The sequence below is a fragment of the Triturus cristatus genome, chromosome 1_1 (genome assembly GCF_964204655.1).
Source record: "Triturus cristatus chromosome 1_1, aTriCri1.1, whole genome shotgun sequence".
NCBI lineage: Eukaryota > Metazoa > Chordata > Amphibia > Caudata > Salamandridae > Triturus > Triturus cristatus.
This window is the reverse complement of record NC_140579.1, coordinates 269,572,430-269,596,500: the sequence shown is the minus strand read 5'-3', so window position 1 is coordinate 269,596,500 and position 24,071 is coordinate 269,572,430. Positions and strand designations below refer to the sequence as shown.

At 45.0% G+C, this 24,071-nt stretch overlaps 1 long non-coding RNA gene across 1 annotated transcript in view; it reads left to right on the top strand.

The window, feature by feature from the left end:
• The first annotated feature begins 515 nt into the window (after positions 1-515).
• Positions 516-24,071, top strand: part of LOC146870111 (uncharacterized) — a 43,875-nt gene continuing 20,319 nt past the window's right edge. The window contains exons 1-2 of the long non-coding RNA XR_014958988.1: positions 516-646; positions 1,199-1,310. This is a non-coding gene — a long non-coding RNA (uncharacterized LOC146870111). The remainder of the gene's footprint in view (positions 647-1,198; positions 1,311-24,071) is intronic.

The window sequence follows — 24,071 nt, the reverse complement described above, 5'->3', positions numbered from 1 at the left end:
TTATGGAGGATTTGTGACTCCAAATGAGAATTGAGTATACTGTACTTACATAATGCTTCATGCATATAATACATACTAGCATGCTTTCAGAAATTGAAGTCATACATACACTAGTAGTGTGCATATATTGTTGGTAGGAATATTGTACATGAAAAGGTTGTATCAATCAAAATCCTGGAGTAGGAAATAAATGTTAAAAGTAATATAATGAGTATTACCTTGATAAAAAAATCAAAATGGGATACTATCTAGAGAGTATAGTCTTTTCACAAAAAGCATTACGTGCTTTGCAAACAATTATGTCCTACATCAATGTCTAAAGTAAATGATGCTAATTGCTCAAAAAATTAAAAAATTAAGAAGTGATTCTGTGTATAATTGAAATATTGTTAGCGATAATATATTTCTAGCAAGATGCGCTGTGAGGGAGATGAAAGGCTACTTATTTCGCATATCCCTGAGAGGAATTGATAACGCTATGTCTATGAGCTCCAAGATGGCTGCCATATTCGTAAAGACAGTTAGCCCTCGAGGCGGCATTGTCCTCCTTCTCTGGTTACGTTACTAAAATGGAATGGGTAGCGTCGGGCATGCGAAAAACGGAATTTGGGAAACTAAGATGCCGCGAAGTTTGACGAAGTACTTGGTGAGTCTCAAATACTAGGAGGTTGAAACTCTTTCTTTTTTAAATACTGGGGTTTGGACAATAGTATTAATATTGGAAAATGAGGCTTGTAAACATGATTGGAGAAGGTCATGGCATATGCTGACTTACTCGCTACTGAAATACACTGGCAGTTGTTATCGTAAGGCTGGTTTTTACAAATACGAGAGAGACATAGCTGGAGATTGGTCGGCGGGATCCTTTGTAAATAATTAAAACATACAGCGATATAGGATCACATTGGTGTATGTTGCCTTTTAGTAGCATGGGTGTTTTTAAATTAGTTTGTATAAGACGTTTCTGTTTGGAGTACAAAGCAGAATGAAACTCGCATATAAAAACTGGCGAGAAGGACAATGACGCTAAGTATATGTGAAGTCAGATGTCTAAAAAGAAGTGCCAAGATAGAATAGTAACATGACTTTTAATTAGACTTGTATACCAGAGACAATAATTAAATAAAGTGGAAAGTATATTAATAATAAGAGAGAGTGTTGAGAATATAAGAGGTTACGATAATGTTCTTCTATTCAGATGGAACGTATCATGGCTCCATGAGGACATTGAGATTGGAAATTGGATATTCAGGAATACCAGTGCAAACCATAAAAGAATAATATAATGAGAACGGGATTACAGTTCAAAGGTGGGTGTTTTGGTATAGTCTGATATGCAATGGACATTGTCTTGTGAATATAGATAACTTTTGGTGACTTTAGGAAATTCCAATACTATTTTAAATATTTTTGGAGGGCATTGGATTTCCAACAACTTTGCAAGTGGAAACAATATTTTGGAAAAATTATCAAATAGCAGTATGTGATCTACGATACAAGTATGGTGAGAAGATTAAACTTTAGCTCACAAAAAAACTCTTTTCTCTCTTGGCACTCTACGTCAAGGTTAAATGGGAGGATTTTTCCTCAACTTTTTAAAAATTAAATTGCCACAGGGTGGTCTGTTCTTATTTTTTGAAATATGATATTGTGGCCTTTCAATTTCCCTAGCGTGCATTCTTGCTAGTAGATGTTGTGTGAAATCATAGATTTTTCACAGTCACTATCAGCTTCTTTTTTGTCATCACTTTTGGGTAATTGATGGTCGGTTTTTGATATTTCTGATATTTTGAATATATTCTTTGTGATTGAGCTATGCAACTCATTACTGTTTAAGGATTATGTTGCATACTTTTACAATTTTTACATATGTTGCAATATATGTTTTTATATATGATTTGCAGCCTTGAAGAAGCCCAAAGCGGGGCGAAACGCGCGTCTGCTGTTGAAATCCATAAAGAAATAAAAATAATCTTTGAATAATCTACAGCAACGTGAATATTGATTGACGTGGAACTTTCTCTGGCTATGATGATGTGGGTGTTGAAAGTATTTAAAACATATGAGGATTAGAGTTACTTTTGTATGGTGTGCTCTTGTGTCTTTGCTACTCACACCGGTTCTTTACCTGGCTTCAGCAATGATATTAGGTGAGCCTCGCGCATGGAGGGCGGAAGCTGCCGAGAGTCCAATGCAGTGGTGAGGACAGTACCATGACGCTGCACCAATGAGACACGATACGCCTTATAATACTCTGCCGGTAGCCTGTCCGGCCCTGTGATCTTCGCGGATGCTAGGGATTGTAAGGCTTCACCAATTTCCTCCAGCGAGATCTGCTCATTGAGCATTTCTCTGTGCTCCATAGTCAATTTGGGCAACTGCAGACCATCTAAAAATCTCCCCAGAACTTGATCATCGCAGCTACTGTAGGACGGGTATAGAAGTGTGTAGTGTAGCGTCAGAGCCGCATGTATATCACGCTGCGTAACTAAGAGTTATCCCGTGTGCGCACGTAGTGCTCTGATCGGAGCGCGGGCGTGGTCTTGCTGGGTCAACCAAGCTAGCAATCTGCCAGCTCTATCTGCTGCAGAGTGAGTACGGGCTGTGTGTGCGGCATAATTGTGGCAGCGAAGTCACTCCATGTATTCCGCCACGAATCTCTGCCTGCCCCTCCCCCTCATGTTCAAAAGGCAGAAGTCAATCTGTGTTAGGGAATCGGAGAGCTGTTTGTGAACGTTCCACATGGCCCCCATACACTGGCCCCTGATGGACACTTTAAAGGCTTCCCATTCAATGAACGCATCGCTGGCCGTGCCTTCATTTAGTTCAAAATATTCTAAGATTGCTGTCCCTAGTGACGACCGGGATACCGGATCTTCAAGGGCACTAGGTTGGAGACGCCAAGCGGGGACTGGAGGTTGATATGCTTCCCATCTGAGGTGTAGCAATAGAGGATTATGATTGGAGTGGGTCAGCCCTAGGTAGTCAGCACCCCGGACTTGTGGGAGTAAAGCCTGTGAGGCCACCAGCCTATCTAGGCGCACATGTAGCCCGTGTACTTAATGAGAGTATATGCGGGCGGTGGGGTTAAGAATTCGCCACACATCATGTAGGGCCCAGTGTGTTAGCCAGCCAGAAAGAGCCTGTGCATTGGACGCAGAGAGGGTCCTGTTGAGGGGCAGGAATGATCTGTCAAGGTCCACATTTAAAACAGAGTTAAAGTCTCCCCCCAGAAGCCAGGGGGTCCCACTCCAGCAGACCACCACCTCAGATACACGTGCAAGGAAAGAGGCCTGATCTGAGTTTGGGGCATAGAGGGAGCCTAATAATATCTCCTGGCCATTAAAGCACCCTTAAACAAAAATATACCTGCAGTCTGTGTCATTTATGTCTTCTTCACAAACAAATGGGATTCCCACTCTGACCCATATTAGTGTGCCTCTCGCATGCGCTGAATACGTGGTCCCGAAAATCTGGCCCTTCCTCCTTTTGTGCAAGCGCTCCAATTCTACTTTGGACATGTGTGTTTCCTGAGGTAGGGCTATTCCCACTTTATGGTGCTGCAAGTATGAGAATATGGAATAGGGATGTGTGGGTGTGTGCATGCCGCGTATATTCCACGAGGCTAGTTGAATCTGTGTCAGTAACTACACCAATTGAGGTATTGGTATGGGGTGGGCAGTGTGTGCCTAGCTAGGTGTGTTGCTTATACCTCTATGATGTGGCGTTGTCGTCCATGTCCCCAGCTTGTGCGCTGGCGTGCGTGTGTGCTATGCATGTGTGACGTCAGTCGTGGTCAAACTACGGTAGGTGCGTATATGTGATGAAATGCGACAATAGCAGTGATGGCATAATTGCAAGAGGCGATCAACAATACAGATAATCTACCTAGGAGAGGCACCACTTATGTGTACGACAGTCTTGTAGCATTAAAGATCAACATCAGTATCAAGCAATGCAACATTAGTCTATACTTGCTTGTGGAGCCCCCTTCATTACACTAACCGATGGAAGTCTCTCACACAATATCATCAGCAGTCTGTGGGGTGACATTGGGCGGTCTCCCCCCCTCAAAGTCCTCAGGTCTAGAAGTGGACGAATCACTGGCAGTCGCTGATTCCAAGGAACTGATTTCTTGAGCTTCCTGATATGTCTGGGTTCCCAGTGTTGCAACTGCTGCCAGGGCATTACGGCGTTCTACTTCGCTCTGTTCCAGTCGTGGTGCTGCTGCCGTCGAGGACATGTCTCCTAGTCTTCTTTGTTTCCCACGACGGTGAAACCTTCTAATGACTGGCCGGGTTGCTTCCACGCTTGAGAGGTGGGTCCTACTTCCTCCAGCCAGTCCCACGTCTCATCAGGCGAATCAAAGAAACGGGTAGTACTCTTGGCTATCACCCTCAGTCTGGCAGGAAACAGTAGGGAGTAGGGGATTTCCAGTTCGTGTAACTGGCGTTTCACGGCAGTGAAGGTGCTTTGTCGTCTCTGTACCTGTGATGTGTAATCCGGGAACACCATGATTGGATTGTCACCAACTCTAAGATCGGAGAGTTTGCGAGTTTCCCATAAAACTGTTTCCCTGTCTCTACAGTTCAAGAGCTTGAAGAGGAAAGGTCTTGGCCGAGCCCCTGGAGGGGGCCTTTGGGCTTGTGCTCATTCCACCACAAATTGCGGTGACAGTGTTTCCGGAGGCAGAATGTCCTGTAGCCAGCGCTTTACATATTGTTCCGGGGCTCAGCCCTCCTCTTCTTCCGGAAGGCCTACTATGCGGACATTGTTGTGGCGAGAGCGCCCTTCTGCATCTGCAACTCTATCTTCCAAGGCGTGCACACAATCCAGAACATCTTGTAGGGTCTCAGCATGACTGTGGGTAACAGGCTTCAGTTCAGACAATGACTGGGCTTGTGATTGCACCTTCTCTGCCAGGTTATGATGATCTACCTTTAAGAGAGAAAAATCAGATGCCACCTTCTCAATCCTGGCTTCAAGTGACGTTTGTGTCTGCTCCAACGTAGTTCCAATCTTCTCAACAGCTGCCAGTACCGAATCTAGCTTTGCCACCAGAGTCGCATTCGGAATGTCCTTAGTTGTGCTGCCTTGCGCGTTTGGTAGGTCCAAAATAGCAGCGCATGTTGCATTTTGCTGTGCATTGGTGCGAAGGGGGCCCATTGCTAGTTTTTTTGCGGAGAGCATTGACCCTGGGCACTGGGTGACTGTGCAGAAATAGGTATCCAGGCAGGCTACAGGTGTACAGTTGCTCCTGCGAGCTGTGCGTGTTGCAGTGTGAGTAGCGTTCAATGCTGCAGCGTAGTGTGTTGTTGTTGATGTCCCATTCCAGATTTTTGGGATCAGAACCCTTGCCTTGGTTCACTTCTGGCCCAGAACCACCTCTAGTAGTGCGGCCACATATTTAAGGAAGTGAATTACCAGCAGATCGCCCACTGTACCAGATCTCGACACACGGGCCCAGTGTCAGGGTGTTATACACAACAACACCAGGGAGGATAAAGCAGGAAGGTACTCGCCTGCTACCTCAAGGTCTCATCATCAGCTACCACCACTCCGAAAGGAAAAAGTGAAAGAGAGGGGGGATGGGTAGAGACCCAAACAGACAAGGTGCTAGGGTGTGTGATGAAGGATAGCTGTGCAATAATTTGTGAACCAGATACAAGCCCACAATTAGGACCTGGGGATCAGGAAATCACTTCCCATGTCCCTATATACAAACTGAGCTAGATCACACTTGCTCTCAATCTTTTATTCTGTGCTGTGTGTCTGCTCATTTAAAACGCCGACATGTTTCATTGCCACTGGAAAAACTCACGGCAATTTCTTCAGGGCGTGGGTTTTATAGCTCCACCCTGCACCAACACTTGTCTATTAAAAACAATTCTAATAGAGACACAGGGAAACAAAAGATAGAAAAACAACACATAACAAAATTAGTTGGCATCTAGTCACAAAGAACGTAATACAGTATGTGAAACTGATTTTTGTCTTAAAAATTTACCGGGATGTAGCCCATCATGGGCATACCTTTACCCTCGAGCACTTATGTGTGTCTATACAATCACTCCTTCACAAGGCTCTTCCAGTCACTTCCTGTCATGAATCTGTAATGCATAACAGAATGTCAGGAGACCATAGGTGATGCAAAATCCGCAGTTTCCCTACCCTATATTCTCCCATTGTGACCTTAATCTTAAATGACGGTACAGATACTGACATGTATTAGGTGTATCTACCCCTCTATGGCACATACTCTCACTATGGCTTGTACAAGTGGTAAGATGGGGAATATCCCTATGCTGTATTGTGACTGTCAATCTGAAAACCAGTCCCCGTCTAGTTTCTTGTCCTCTTATAGCATATACTCTCAATGTTACATTGATAGGTAAAAGAAAGGAGCTCTCCTGTTACTTAGCGGATGTACTAATTATCAATATTCCTTAAAAAGCCTCACGCTCGTCGAGCCTATTTTCAAAGCAGACCTCCCAAAGTAGTCTTACCGTGACCGAGTCCGTGTCCGGTATTGACTCAGCACCGATGTCTACTCGGCTGTTCGCTTCCGTGAATATAAACATACTGACGCTCAGCACGTGACCGCGCCCCGTCGTCCCCGCCTTCAATGAAGGCGTCAGTCGGCACATCCAGTTACTGTTAGCGCCATATTACAATGGAGGGGTTGTCATTAGAGAGTTTGTTTTTTAGGATTTATTTACACAGACTGGAGCTGTTTTCATAGCGTTAATTGGCAACAGTAAGTGAATTATTTATCTGTGTCAATTATGTAGGCTTTATCATACGCTTACCGACAATTAGACATAAAAAGATTTTGGGGCCACATGGTCATATACAACAGTGTATAGCCCTATCTAAATGTCATAATTTACAGCGCTGTGGCTCGATGTATATAAACTGCTTTTTATCAAGGTCAAACAAACAAACATCAAAGCCCTTACTAGAAGTATGGGTTTCTGTTCAAAGTCTGATAACTTTATTGATTCCAAAGTGTGCACTCTAGGTAAGACTGTGTGTAGAGTGCAATTTTCAACAAAGGGCATTTTTAATGTTACGTAAACGAACAGAGCAACCCTGTTTATCCTTAGCTGCTCCTCGCATATGAGGACTGCACTAAGAAAAATATACAGCACGGTAAGACAGAAGGTAGTGTCAAATCATGTTCGATCAACATTGTGTATTCCTTTTTGTATATCCGACTACAGCGGATTCAATAGAGAGTTGGGTATACACATTCATGAAAAGATCCTTGTGGCTAAATGGATTATACATTAACCTTATTCCATTCGATAAGATCGTTCAGTCCAGACTGATCCACACCCTCCTGTGACCACATTCATTCTGACACCAATCTCTTCCAGAGGAACATTGTCCTCTGGAAGAGATACATAGATGATGTACTGTGCATATGGTCAGGCACGGAAGAGAGACTCAATGAGTTTCTTACATGGCTAAATGGTTTAGACGGCTGTCTAAAGTTTACGTGGTCAGTGAATAGAACATCTTGTCTATTAAAAACAATTCTAATAGAGACACAGGGAAACAAAAGATAGACAAACAACACATAACAAAATTAGTAGGCATCTAGTCACAAAGAACGTAATACAGTATGTGAAACTGCCCTTACTGGTATTTGTCTTAAAAATTTACCGGGATGTAGCCCATCATGGGCATACCTTTACCCTCGAGCACTTATGTGTGTCTATACAATCACTCCTTCACAAGGCTCTTCCAGTCACTTCCTGTCATGAATCTGTAATGCATAACAGAATGTCATGAGACCATAGGTGATGCAAAATCCGCAGTTTCCCTACCCTATATTCTCCCATTGTGACCTTAATCTTAAATGATGGTACAGATGCTGACATTTATTAGGTGTGTCTACCCCCCTATGGCACATACTCTCACTATGGCTTGTACAAGTGGTAAGATGGGGAATATCCCTATGCTGTATTGTGACTGTCAATCTGAAAACCAGTCCCCGTCTAGTTTCTTGTCCTCTTATAGCATATACTCTCAATGTTACATTGATAGGTAAAAGAAAGGGGCTCTCCTGTTACTTAGCGGATGTACTAATTATCAATATTCCTTAAAAAGCCTCACGCTCGTCGAGCCTATTTTCAAAGCAGACCTCCCAAAGTAGTCTTACCGTGACCGAGTCCGTGTCCGGTATTGACTCAGCACCGATGTCTACTCGGCTGTTCGCTTCCGTGAATATAAACATACTGACGCTCAGCACGTGACCGCACCCCGTCGTCCCCGCCTTCAATGTAATACAACAAACGTTATTTACAGATTGACATGCCCGTGTGGTTTACACTATATTGGCCTCACCACCAGGAAGGTCAAAATAAGCATACAAGAGCATCTCAGCACATTACGGGCAGGGAAACTTAGTACCAGATTGGTGCAGCATTTTCAAACTCAAAAACATGCCCCTAAGGATGTTCGTTGGGTGGTCCTCGAGAGGGTGATGGGGGACCAATGCAATATGGAAACAAGATTGAGCACCAGGGAAGCACGGTGGATTTATCAGGAGGGTGTGGATCAGTCTGGACTGAACGATCTTATCGAATGGAATAAGGTTAACGTATAATCCATTTAGCCACAAGGATCTTTTCATGAATGTGTATACCCAACTCTCTATTGAATCCGCTGTAGTCGGATATACAAAAAGGAATACACAATGTTGATCGAACATGATTTGACACTACCTTCTGTCTTACCGTGCTGTATATTTTTCTTAGTGCAGTCCTCATATGCGAGGAGAAGCTAAGGATAAACAGGGTTGCTCTGTTCGTTTACGTAACATTAAAAATGCCCCTTGTTGAAAATTGCACTCTACACACAGTCTTACCTAGAGTGCACACTTTGGAATCAATAAAGTTATCAGACTTTGAACAGAAACCCATACTTCTAGTAAGGGCTTTGATGTTTGTTTGTTTGACCTTGATAAAAAGCAGTTTATATACATCGAGCCACAGTGCTGTAAATTATGACCTGTAGATAGGGCTATACACTGTTGTATATGACCATGTGGCCCCAAAATTTTTTTATGTCTAATTGTCGGTAAGCGTATGATAAAGCCTATATAATTGACACAGATAAATAATTCACCTACTGTTGCCAATTAACGCTATGAAAACAGCTCCAGTCTGTGTAAATAAATCCTAAAAAACAAACTCTCTAATGACAACCCCTCCATTCTAATATGGCGCTAACAGTAACTGGATGTGCCAACTGACGCCTTCATTGAAGGCGGGGACGACGGGGCGCGGTCACGTGCTGAGCGTCAGTATGTTTATATTCACGGAAGCGAACAGCCGAGTAGACATCGGTGCTGAGTCAATACCGGACACGGACTCCGTCACGGTAAGACTACTTTGGGAGGTCTGCTTTGAAAATAGGCTCGACGAACGTGAGGCTTTTTAATGAATATTGATAATTAGTACATCCGCTAAGTAACAGGAGAGCCCCTTTCTTTTACCTATCAATGTAACATTGAGAGTATATGCTATAAGAGGACAAGAAACTAGACGGGGACTGGTTTTCAGATTGACAGTCACAATACAGCATAGGGATTTTCCCCATCTTACCACTTGTACAAGCCATAGTGAGAGTATGTGCCATAGAGGGGTAGATACACCTAATAAATGTCAGTATCTGTACCGTCATTTAAGATTAAGGTCACAATGGGAGAATATATATACTCTATGCATTGTCTATTTGATCATGTTTTATTGTATATAAATATTAAGGGTGGGCGTAGTTCGCGAAGTAGCACTTCGCGAAGCTACGCAAAGTGAAGTTCGCACTACGCGAGCTACGCGTAGCACTTCGCGAACTGCGTAGTAACATGTTCGCACTGTGCAAGATGTTGTTTTCAATGATTGCACAGTGCGGACAAGCAACCGGCACTGTGCAATCATTGAAAATGGCATCTTGCACAGTGCGAGCTGTAGTTTTCTGCTGCTCGAGTAGATTTTTACTCGAGCGGCAGCTTTCTCAACGCGAACTGGTAGTTTCTCATCGCGAACGGTCGCGAGCATACGCGACCCCTCGCAATGAGAAACCTCGCGTTGGGAATCTCGCCGGGAGGTTTATTTTCCATGCTCGCGATCGCCAACTTGATGTTGCTGATCGCGAACAAGGAAAAAGTCTCGCCGGGATGTCATTTTGCTTGCTCGCGGTCGCCAACTTGACGTTGAGGACCGCGAGCAAGCAAAAAATGACCGCAGCACTACGCAACACTACGCTACGCGTGTTCGCACTGTGCTACGTGCAGTTCGCGTAGTGCGAAGTAGCGCGAACTTCGCAAACTACGCGAGCGTAGCGTAGTGCTTCGCCCAGGCCTAATAAATATCTTGTCTTTTTATGGTATTTTACCGAAATAAAAGCTTTGACTGACAGAATATAGGGTAGGGAAACTGCGGATTTTGCATCACCTATGGTCTCATGACATTCTGTTATGCATTACAGATTCATGACAGGAAGTGACTGGAAGAGCCTTGTGAAGGAGTGATTGTATAGACACACATAAGTGCTCGAGGGTAAAGGTATGCCCATGATGGGCTACATCCCGGTAAATTTTTAAGACAAAAATCAGTTTCACATAGTGTATTACGTTCTTTGTGACTAGATGCCAACTAATTTTGTTATGTGTTGTTTGTCTATCTTTTGTTTCCCTAAGTCTCTATTAGAATTGTTTTTAGACAAGTGTTGGTGCAGGGTGGAGCGATAAAACCCACGCCCTGAAGAAATTGCCGTGAGTTTATCCAGTGGCAATGAAACATGTCGGCGTTTTAAATGAGCAGACACACAGCACAGAATAAAAGATTGAGAGCAGGTGTGATCTAGCTCAGTTTGTATATAGGGACATGAGGAGTGATTTCCTGATCCCCAGGTCCTAATTGTGGGCTTGTATCTGGTGCACAAATTATTGCACAGCTATCCTTCATCACACACCCTAGCACCTTGTCTGTTTGGGTCTCTACCCATCCCCCCTCTCTTTCACTTTTTCCTTTCGGAGTGCTGGTAGCTGATGATGAGACCTTGAGGTAGCAGGCGAGTACCTTCCTGCTTTATCCTCCCTGGTGTTGCTACCGTGAGGCACCACCATTCCATCTTCACATCTTTTTCACCACATTTAGGTTTTCAGAGACACAGGTCACTGGTTACAAAGATAGCTTCTAATTTTTAGTAATCTCTCTCATTCTTTGTTGGTGATCCGCTCCTTTAGAAGTACAGATGGTGTAACCACTGACTCAATAGATTGTCTATATATATGACAACTATGTTAGGAGTACGAGCTGTGACATCACCGTGTGAACAGGTCATTTATTGTGTATAAGTCTCAGAGTGAGGGAAGACCTGTTTTCTGCCCCTATAGCTCCTTATTGTGTTTGGCCCAGTGTCAGGGTGAGCAGCTTACAGACAAGGGGGGGGGCACTCTGATGCACTTCAAGACATGTGCCTCTACCGGCGAGATCTCGGGTTTCAGTAGTATTTGGACCATCCCCGCATCACAGGGCGATTGACACTGGACCTGCACATCTGTGGTGATGGGTTAGCGGGGCCAGACTGGTCTCAGGTAGGTACAGGGCGAGTGGAGGATGTAAATCACAGGGTTGTCTAAGGTTGTTGTAGCAGACCTCTCAGGATGTTTCAGACTCTTCACTGCAGGCAACCATGTAGCAGACCCCACCGTCTCAGCCTCAGAAGTCGGGCCTATGGGGAGCAGTGCACACGCGGCATCCACTCCTAGGCCGCTATCCCAAATGGCTCGAGGACAAGATGTCCTCAGTTTCTCAGTTTTCGCAGCCGTGGCCGCATCTGCACACCTTGTAGCGCTGAATCAGTGGCTCCACCCCCGTATAGAGGACTGACCATATCTCCTCCAATGATATTTATTCAGGGCCTACCTTCCAGAGTCCCCCCCAGGGCCCAGTCCAGATCGCCACAGCTCCTAAGTGGGGCCTCTCAACAGTAGGCCGCACCGTCACTGTTTTGGAAGTCGGGCCAGTAGGAGGCCAAGCATAGGCTGCACCCGTCCTCCGGCTGCTCTCCCAGGCCAGGCCGAGATCTCCGCAGTCACCAGGCCGGGCCTCACAGTCAGAGCAACTCTGGCAGGAGCACCGTTCACGCTGCCCAAAACATCGAGGGGACCCAGCACTCTCCTGGGCGGTTAAACTGCTCACCTTCACTGCATGCAGCATCCACAGTCCCCACCTCAGTGCACACTGGCCAGTATGCACAGTAGTCAGGTCTGCTAGGGTGAGACCTTACCTGCAGCAGTTCTCTGATCTCCTTGCAGCAGGCTCCGCCGCGTGTCATGCTGCCTGGGGCACAAGGACACAGCGCTGCAGGATTACCTCAGAATGCGGTCTGGACGGTCACTCTCCTCACGTCACTGCTGCCCACAGAGCCAGCCGCAAGGCCCTCAGGTTGTGCCACTCCGTCTGGTCCCACCATGTCAGCACCAGGAGGGTCCGGGGCATGAGACATGGCGATCCCTGAATCAGTGGCCTCCGGCAGGGGCCCATGCTTGTTCCTTGACAGCGATAATTAACAACAATGTCTCAACCGGTTTAATTTAAGGATGACAAGTATATATGTATGTACAAAACATTACAGAAAGGAAAAGGGAGACTCGTGGTGTGTTTTTAGAAGGTGCTCTTGGCATCATATATTTAGAGAAACAAAAATTGTTAGAACAGTTGTGTCAGAACTGTGTGCATTAATGCAGGGACAACCCAAAATGTACTTGGTGCACTACTGTGCTCGGAGTCGTGACATAAAAAAGTGACAGCGCAGGTGACAAGTGAAGGAGCAACGGAAGACGCAATGTGACAAGGTGACAAAAAGAATATATACAGAAATATATGGTTCAACTTGGACTATTCATGGAATTACGTCGCGATTCATTAAACATTATGTGTGAACGATAGTTGAATATGCGCCATGGATTGTTCTGAATGGTCGACGGCATTTCGATCCTATTTAATCAGGATCATCTTCAGGACCAGGTTGTCAATGAAGAGGTGCTGGAAGCGGTAAGTTATGGGCATCAAAGGGCAGCGAGGCTAACCCTATATGGTAAAGCATGGTCCAGGTAGGTACCAAAGCTGGGTGCAAGGTCAAAGGGCGTATCCGCAGTGTGTGGGGGCATCCGTTAGGGAGGGCCACGTACGAAGTAAGTCGGAAGTTCCTAAATGCCGGGTATTGAAGTCTGGCTAGATATATCACAGGGTCGGAGCCCCGATTCACTGTGAGGTGGCGTTATGCAGAGGCCCACGGTCCGATGAGGGGAACTGTGAGGTGATGCCTGGGGGACTTAATCCAAGGACAGGAAAAACAGCCACCCATGAGCTTTGCGCCGCCAACAGACATGTTTGTATGGTCCGGTGGTCCTTGACAGCGACAAGCGTAATGCAGGGTGGAATTCAGGATAATGAAGGGATTCACAGCGGAGCTTCAGTCAGTCGCGTCCGCAATGTTGGCTCACTGGTCCTTGAAAACTTCTTCTATGATCGCCAATACCTACAAAATCGTTATACCTCAGGCCACCAACTTCTTCAAGCAACACAATTACCCCACTACCATCACTGTCATCCGACTAACTGAATGAAGCTAGCTTGCTACACAGGACCCCGCCTCCATCATGAACTCAGGGGCCCCAACCAACCAATGCCCTCACCACATCTTCAATCTAGGTGAAGTCAGAATAAACCATATGCTTACTGCCTTGTTCAACACCTCAATTGCCATGGCCACTTTCCCCGAGGACGTGAAACAAACAGAAGTCAATGCCCTACTGAAGAAACCATCAGCCGACCCAAGAAAACTCAATAACTACCGACCAATCTACCTGCTCCCATTGCCAGTCAACATATTAGAAAAAGCCATCAAACAACAACTCTCCTCACATCTGGAACTGAACATCCTACTCAACTTCTCCCAATCCGGATTCCGCAGCAACCACAGCACCAAGTCAACCCTCATTGCGACTACCAACCACATCCGAGCCCTACTCGACTGAAGGGAGACTGCAGGTCTGATCATGCTAGACATCTTTGTAGCCTTCGATATGGTCTTCCACACACACTCCTCAGAAGACTGCACAACATAGGAATCCAAAGAGCTGTTCTCAGATGGCTTGCCTCTTTCCTCACTGCAATAACATAAAAAGTCTGCCTTCACCTCTGAACCCAAGGAAATAATCTGTGGAGTACCCTAAGGATCCTCACTCAGCCCCACCCTCTTCAACATTTATATGATACCTCTGGCAAGCTTCAGCAAAACCCACGGACTCAACAAAATATCCTACACTGACGGCACACAACTCATCCTCTCCCTCTCCGAAGACACCACCAAGGTCAACTTCCACAACTGTATGACAGATGTTGTCAACTGGATGAATGACAACCACCTGAAGCTTAACCTGGACATGACAGAGGTATTGATTTTCAGAAACAAAGCTCCCTATGGGACGCGTCCTGGTGGCCCTCAGAATTAACCTACTCCTCCCCCACTGACCAGACCAGGAACATCATTCGACATCATTCTGGACAACAAGCTAACCATGATGACTCAGTTCAACTCTATCTCCTCCTCCTGCTTCTTCATCCTATGGATGCTTTGTAAGATATACAAATCACTTACCCAAAACTCAAGATGCGCCATCTGCAGCTAACTGGATAATGGGAATGCTCTCTAAGCAGGGATCGTAGCTTACGTCCTCCAACAACTACAGACCATACAGAACCCACAGCCAGACCCATCCTGAATCTCCCTAGATGAAACCACAAAGCACCCTACTTCAGGGAACTCCACTGGCTCCTTGTAGAGAAAAGATGCCAGTTCAAGCTCCTGGCCCATGCATAGAAGGCTCTGCACAACGGTGGACCCACCTACTTGAACGATCACCTGAACTTCTTTCAGCCACCAGACACCTCTGCTCCACGTACCTTTCTCTAAATTCTCACACCCTACACCTAATGTAGCAGATGTGGAGGTCACTCCGTCTCCTACCCAGCAGCAAAGACATGGAACAAGCTATCCTTTCATCTACGGACCTCCCCATCTCTTCTAAGGTTTAGAACATACCTGAAGCCCTAGCTATTCAGTATTCAGCTAATCAACTGGACTCTGCCAGTGCCTGGATACCCTCACGGGTGACAAGTAGCGCTCTACAAATCTACTGATTGATTGATTGATCTGGCTGCTTGACCTCAGGACTACCAGTGTGACTCCAAGGGTTAGCTGGCTGACATCTTGTTCTGAGATACAGGGACACAACAAGCTCCAGAGGCCTCCCTGTGACTGCCCAGCTTATCTGCCGTACTGGACGTGTCTGGACTTGCAACTGGACCGGCCTGTGCCACGCTGGCGTCTGCTAGAGTGAGTTCCTGGTCCCTAAGAGGTGCCTCCATAGGTCCTGGACCCTAGGTGGGTTTCAGTTGAGTTTCTCCTGTGACTAAAAGTAGAAGTCCTGAACTTTGCAACCCTGAAGAGGCCTGTTTGTGCCGAGATATTGCCGCACTTGATGAACGCCAATGAAAAATACCAGTGAACCTGACTCATGCTACAGCGACTGCAAGCAACCACAGGCAATGCAAAATCTGTGCTTTGTGCTACAGCAACGACAGCCTATATTGACTGCCAACATGTAGCTCCAACAATGTCTGTCTGCGATGCCCAACAGTATATTTGCATTACCTCGATAACCGTCTGTGACTTCAGCGTGCTCTTCGCACTAGAGCAGCAAACATCTGCGATGCTCTCCTCGTGTCCTCTGATGGAGCGGGTTACCAGCTTGGGTTACTCACACATACCATACACTCACCTGGGCCCATAACATGCATACAAGTAAGCTAGTAAAAAAACGCTGGCATCAATTCTGGGTTTACTTGTAAATTGGTATTCACCTTTACCAAATCTTACCAACTCGATCTCCTTGTCAATAATTCTCCTCTGCTCAATGGATCTGGTTGCTGAGTTAGTTAAAGGTAGAAATTACATTAATTTTACCTCCAAAATAACCACAAAATCAAACAAGTTTTAAAATCTTTATCTAAATCAATAAATTTGTGAGTCAAATTTAACTACAGTTAACACCTTCTTCCTTCATGAAGATTTAAAGTCAAGTAAAGCAAAGTCACAATAAAAGATTAATGATGACGGTACCTGAAGAGGTAGAAAAATAGAGAGCAGTACAAGGATATACTGCACAGATTTTATAATTACCTAGGATAATGCGATTACAGAACCCCTGGCCTAGGAGTCGGGTGAAGGTCTCCCAAACAGGACGGGAGAGGAAGATCAAGACAGGTTCAGGACCGGGTAGGTGACCTCTTCTAAGTGCAACGCCTATGTCGCACCCCTCTCTGGCACTACTCTCCTCGAATAGTTCTTCCACAACTCCCCTTCTAGATGATAGGCTTTCGATCAGTATCTCGTTATCTCAAGTAGTGTCTCTGGAGTCTGGAATAAGCATAGAGTCTGTGGCTGTCCCTGCATCTGTGATCACGTTGTCATCACTTCTCCTCCTGTAAGTGCAACTAACTAAACTTACCTCAATTATACTATTTTACGTGTATGTTCCACCCCCAATGTTTCAATTTTCGCAAAAACACCTACTTCTGATTGGGCAAGGCAAGGAGAGGAGGTCATCACACCATACTAGATGTAATAATTTTTGAGGGTCTTTTGTTCAATGTTCCTGCCCCTTAATTCGGTTTTCCAACCTTTATTTCCACTCGCATTTTACGTTATGATCAATACATTTTGACACAATTTGTTTTAAGTGTCTTCCTTTGTCCAGGTCAATAGGTTGAGTTCTCAGGCGTCTCTGTCCAGTGTGGCCTTGGCTGTGTTTCAACTGTGCCATCATGGTTCCGGCAGGTTTCTGTGCGCCTGCGCGCCAGTCAAGTGGGGTAGGGATTCAGTCACCCTCCGAGGCCCAAATATGAACTAATAATAAAGTCAGAAAAAGACACGTTAGAATGCGAAAATAAATGATTTCACTGCATACCACATATCTCTACTCTATCCACATTTACTTAATTTTATCTTTCGCATTAGTGTTTAGTAAAAGGTTTAGTTTAAGCAATAGCATGCGCATTAACATGTGAATTTCAAGCGGCCATATTAGGAGCTATTGCGCAGTTGTAAAGTTTTTCCCCCAAGCATAGAAGGCGTCATACTACGTAGATGCAGTAAACACATGCGCCGTGAAAATCCTGCATTTTTGGTTGCCATTTTAAGACACTCGGGTTACTTGTTAGTAATACACATATAAAACTTCCCCTAGATACAGTATGTTGTGTGTAATGCGATATTAGTATTTACAAAAACAGGTTGGTTACGTTATTACGTGTTATTTGAGAGGATTGCATACAAGCAAGTTTCTTTTATACTAAACCTTGCTCCATCACCTCCTCCACCGCAACTTGGAGTCTGAGCCATACATAGAGATGGTCATTTTTTCAGCAGGACAAGTATGGTGCCTCTAACATGTCCCTGTATCTGGCTCGTGCTCCATAGTGATCAACCTAAGCTTATGACATTTCCCCGGTTTCCACAATCAGATGACCGTGAGTCACCCTTTGTGCTTTAGACACTATACTTAACTAAATTGAAATGACACTTCTCCAGTTCTATTGGATTTTTGTTGTTTTATTCTCAAATAATTTATTATATTTTAGTCTATCTTAATTAATATGTTTTTTCCTGTGTTGTGTTTTCACTTTATAACTGTTTGAGTGCTTCATAAATACTTAACACATTGCCTCTAAGTTAAGCGTGACATCTTTCATGTCAACCCACCAGAGAGTTAATTACAGGTTAATTTAATGACTTTTGTGGTTCACCCCGATAGGGATTGTGGTTGTTGACTGAGCAGGGTATTCACACTCCCCTTAATTAAAATTCCTACACAATACTAATAGTAATAGACATTCATTATAATGGCACATGATTGTTCACAATATTGTTAATGAAGCATATGAATTCCCGATTACATGTGGGTCTGAGTCTTTGTTTACTTGCTCCAGGACACAATATTTAGCCACAGGACCAACCACTGGGGGTCCCTGCATTCTACAGTGGAAGAAGCTCTATCTCTAGCTGTGTTTGAAAAGAGGTGTGGTTACTTAAAATAAAAACATAATTGGGAAGTGGCTCCTGCCTTTCTGCAGCCCCCCCCCATTCACTCGGACACACATTGATGGTGCCCCTGTATAATTGTGTGGCATTCACCGTTAAAGGAATATGTAAATAAAGGCCATGCATGTGCACTTCATACCAGAGTGGTGAATTTTCCAGAAGGGGCATGTTCTGCTCTATTCTTTCCAAGTGGCCTCACGCTGCATGCATTTCTGTGTGTTATTTCACAGCTTCCCAAATTGTTGGGAGTTGCAGGGGGCACCATCCGGATTCCTGCTAATAGGTCCTGTGCTGTGCGGGAGGAAGTTGGCATCTGCATTCTTGCTCACTCTGAGGCAGGAAAATATTCGCTCAGCACCCACAGCAGGAGCCGTTCTCTAGTGCTGGCCGCACCCGGCTCCCACAGACATGGACATGGGAGCAGCATATGCGGACAGCAAATGTCTCCTTGCATCGAAGATGGGGTCCCTAAGGCAGGAAAATAATATCTGGGAAGATGGGGGTCCCCAAGGCTAGAGGGTAAGCATGGGGATGAGGTCTCACCCCCCCCCCCCTCATCAAAGAGGACTAATAAAAGAAAGATGTGCTGTCCCCAGGAACTGGCCTACCCCTGAGGTAATTTTCAAAAATCCGTCAGAGCACAACAATCTCATTTTTCGTAATTCCTTTATCTTAAAGCAGCATTCTTTAAAGTGACATAGCCCTGGCCTCATTGGCCACTTTTTCTCTATACCCAGCTCAGTTTGCTTCTGATGGCCAGACCTTGATACTAAGAACTGCCAAGTGCATTTTAATCGGGCTTGCTGACCTCTATTTTCTTGATCCCTGCTCCAACCTTCTCCTTTGTCTGTTTCCAGGTGCTCCTCCCTTGCTGCTGCGGGCATCTTGCACAGCCCCTCCTCAATGAGATATCAGAACACCTCCTTGCCACACTCCCCTAGACGCAGAGCCTTGTAGATGTCATGCGGGGGGCATTGGAGTCCAGGTCTTTTTCCAGAGAGATGCTTTGAGACCCATTCAGTGTCCCCAGCAGGTCCTTTCACCTGACTGCCCCTCTCCAACTGGTCCTCAGGGCATAAGAGCTGGCAAGCACCACTGGCTCTGGAGAGACCCATCCTCGTCCTGAGTGTAAGCTTGAGTCAAAATCCTTAGTCCATCTTCACGGGTCACCAGGTGGCTTCTCTGTCCAGCTGGGCATCCTATCTGCCATCATTGTCTCCCAGGTACAGGGGCATCTCAACTGTCTTTCCCTTATGCAATAATTTGTAAGTGGGGGTGGAAAGCTCTAGTTGCTAGGAACCACTGACCAATCCTAGAATGTTACATCATCCCTTCATCTCTATATCAACCCTTCTGCACAGCATTCTTGGACAATCCAACATGGGGACTTCAGGTTTCCTCTGGAAAGAGCTGCTCTGAGGGCCTCTATTTAGTCCTCCCTAACATCACTGCTTAATTCCCTTTCCGCCAAAACTTTAAAGGTCAGCCCCTATTGTGCTGGCTCCAGAGATCTGGCCCTCTCCGTTGTACTGGTGAATCTGGGCTGTTCCAGCCTATGTGCAGTGTGAATAGTTAATTATAAGATGCAGATATTCCACACTCAACTTTTCTCTCCCAGCAAATTGCTCCTTTTGTCAGGTGATTCCTTTGTTCCATCTGCTGGTGAGCAAAGTGATTATCTCGGCCCAGTAGGGGGCACACATTTCTGGAATCCAATTATGATCCGAGCCAGAGTATTATATGGCAATTTTTGAAGTCCCATAAGATGTACATGTTTTGTGTTGGAATCTGCAAATTCCAACTCAGTGTGAATGTTTTATCCCAGTTTGAGACCTTGCACAACCGTCTAAGTCTAAGTGGAGCAAAATTGGACTTTAGTTCTCGTTTAAGTGAAAGCACTCCATATTTTCCAGTAAGCCCTGCACACCTACACTATGAATTCACACTCATTATATAAGGAACATCCAAGGTCAGCACCAGTCTTTGCAGACTCCCTTCTGTGGCAGGCTATTTTTGTGGAGATATTGGGCTGTGCACAACAGTAGTCTCATAAGCACAGCTCACACAAGTGCACACATGCATGTGCACATGTTGTGTTCACATGTAATAAGCCCTGTGCCAATTGCCCTAAATGCACAGAAGCAGCCTTATCTTAAAAGGTGGACTGGCGGTTACCAATTGTCAGTCCAATTACCATGAATTTACTGTGGCTGAGTCTCAGGTGGTGAGACTCGGTCAAAGTAAAAGTAAATAAATATTGGTAGTCATTTGAGAAAAATGTTGCTGGACTAAATGTGTCAAACCAATTTGTTACAATCAAACAGTGCCAAACCTATTACCAAATAAACACTTAATATTTTCAAATGGGCCCTGACTTGATGGACCTGCATACATTTGAAAATACCATGAGGAATCTCAGCATATTAAGATTCTATGACAGTGTAGGCACATTCATCAAACCAAAGGTAGGAGAAAATAAACAAACGGCTTTTCAAATGACTAGATATACAACATTATTAACCCTTTCACCAGTCACATTTTTCAAACGCTAATATCTCAATACACCAGTGAATTGGTCTACACCAAAACAACAAAAACACACGTTCTGAGTAAAATTCTACCCGCTATGGTTGGTGTATTTCTTTAATGTAGGTGCAAACAATACATCCTATGGCGGCTGACATGGGAAAACTCATCTTTTTTTTAACCCCTGTTAAGTTTTTTTCCACTCCAAGGAACTGATCAAAGTTTTGCCTGCAAGAACTTAATTGTCCTTGCAAAGCAAGTTCCAAATTTGACGTAGATCTGTTGAGAGCATAAACAATCAAAATCCAATGATTCCTTTTTGATGGAGAATGGAGCTGAACCACAACTACACAGTAGTGACTGCCACTATGTAACATATATATCGTATATTTAGGTTTTGAGAAATTTAGGTTCAAAAGGTATGGATATTTCACAAGATTTTCTTTTAAAAACGTCCATAAATCTAAGGTAAAATATGAAAAAAGGCATGCTTAAAAAACACAACCCCAGGGTTAATTAGGGCTTGGTGGTCAGGACTTTGAAATTTTTTGGAGATGGGACATGCATCACCAATCGTTTTTCTGGCCCTGGGGATCTTATATCAAGGCTGTATTTAATTAACGGTGAGGGTGACAAGCGGCCTTCCTTTCGAAAGCCTTTATCATATCTTGAAGACCAAACCCCCAGGGCCACATCTTAAATTAAGGGAGGAAGCACATAGCACCCCCTCCCTGAGCCTATAAGAGGCCACAGGGTCCCCATCCTGCCAGCCATTAACATTATTAAGGGCGAGAGACATGCAACCCCTCTCCTTGTGCCTGTGTGAGTCATGAGGTGGTTTCTTTAAAATTAGAAAGGGGGTTTGTAGCTCACCTCCTCGTGCCTCTGTGAGGGCCCAGTGACTCAATCCCCTGGGGTCGTTTCTACCAAATTAGGGGAGAGGGGTGCGCAGACCCCTTCATGTGTAATAGATATCCCGCCTGCACTCTCCCAGGCAGAAAACACATCTTTGTTCCTGCGCGGGTGGGATCAGTGAAATCAGCTGCTTCCATCCGGATGGGAGCAAAGGAGACTGGTGTCAGCACCCACGAGCACCACAATGCTGGCTGGTGAGGCAACTGGGGCTGCTGGAGCCTTTAGCCTCCCCCTGCAGCTCCCAAAGTTGTACAAGAAGTGAGTGCCCCAGGGGCACCATATTTAAAACAAAAACATATCAATGGTAGGATCCCACCATTGTGGTGGCTCTCCCTCCCCTCCCCATGGCACCCAAGATTTTGTGGGTGCCCACAGTCAGAACTGGGGCACCCAAAACTAGGAGCGCCCCATAATGCCCTGCAAGAGCTTTTGGTTTATCTTTGTAGTGGACTCAAACCCCAACTTGTCCACTCAACGTTTCATTCTTCTAAAGTCAATAAAATGAGTACCATTGTACTACCACCTGCGGAGTCCCCCAGTGGTCCTCCCTCAGCCCTACGCTCTTCAACGTCTACATGGCTCCGCTTGCCCCCAACGTCAGAACCTACGGACTCAACATTGTATCATACGCAGATGACACCCAACTCATTCTCTCTCTATCCAACAAACCCAACACCGCCAGACACAAATTTCGAGAAGGCATGGAAGCCGTCGCCAAATGGATGAAAAACAGCTGCCTACAACTAAACACCAACAAAACGGAAGTACTCATCATGGGCCCAAACCCAGCCTCCCCCACGGACCACGCACGCAACCTGGGAATCATCCTGGACTCAGAGCTCAAAATGGACCCCCAGATCAACTCCGTCTCCGCCTCCTACGTAAGACCTTCAAATGGATCACCCTCAAACACAGAAAAGACCATCACTCACTCCCTGGTCACCAGCAGGCTCGACTACGGCAACGCACTCTATGCCGGAATAAACAAAAACCTTACTCACAACCTACAGAACATCCAAAACGCCGCCGCAAGACTGGTCCTCAACCTGCCAAGACACTGCCACATCTCCCAGCACCTGCGCACACTCCACTGGCTCACCTTCGCAGCTAGAGTCACGTTCAGGATACTAACCCACGCTCACAAGGCCCTCCATAACACCGGACCAGCATACCTGAATAGCCAACTCAAATTCCACTTGCCCCAAAGGACCCTACGATCAGCCCAGCTCTCCTACGCCTTGGTCCCCCGCACCAGAAAGACCAGATCGGGAGGCCGCTCCTTCTCCTTCCGTGCGGCCAGAGCCTGGAACGACCTTCCGCTCCACCTCAGACAGATAACGTCGCTCCCCATCTTCGCAAGAAAACGCAAAACCTGGCTCTTCGACAGACCCCCTCCTTGATGGACTGGAACCTGCAAACCCACCCCACCCCCCCAGCGCCTTGAGACCCTTACGGGTGAGTAGTCATGCTTAACAAACACCTGATTTGATTTGATTTGATTTGATTTGGGTATCAATTAACATCTGTTGTTCAGCACCAAGATACCCTTCTGGGTGAATGTGTGCTTTTACAAATGCACATGTTATGTTATGTTGTGTAATCTGACTTTACATTAAAAAAAATAGAAATTCACTGAAAAAAACAAAGGTTAAAGTGACATTATAGTTAGGATTTGATATAACATGTTACTGTACATTAAGAAAAGCCTTAGAAATTCACTGAAAACAAACCTTAAAGTGACGTTATAGCTATGTGAAAATGTCAGTTAAAAAATGACATTTCAAACAAACAAGCCACTGAAATTCACCAGGTTGTCATCTCAAGTGTGCCTTAAAGTAACTATAACTTGTGCCCTCGCCCTACACTGCTAATTACCTCACATATAACATCACTCATGGCATTTTCTATGACCTCATTGAAAAAAACTACTGAAGCATCTGAAATTACATAATTGATGACTGTGCATGGCGGGGGTGCAAGTTATAGTTACTTTAGGGCAAAAGTTTTAGTTGCCTGAGATAGCTACAGTTGGTGAATTAGAGTGTGTTTTTTGGTTCAAAAGGGTATGTTTTAACTGACATTTTCATTTAAATATAAAGTCTGCCCATGAGCCGTGGGCACGCCGGAAGTTTGGCCAGGTCCTGGTGCCCAAACCCCTGCTGGTCCGTACAGCTGAATATAAAGGATGTTATTTTAAGTAAGGCAGACCTACTGACTTTGTTAAAGGGCTGGAACACTAAACTATAAAGTGAGCTTATTTGCTTTATTAAGGGGTCAGGACATAAATATATATAAAGTATGTGTATTCATTTTGTCAAACAATTCTTAATAATTATAATGAAATGCATATTTCATTAATTAATTAATTGACACAGTGCAATGTTTAATGAAAGAGATTGTCATAAAGCAATTCATAGTTTTATTAAAAAACATGAACGTGTCTTTGA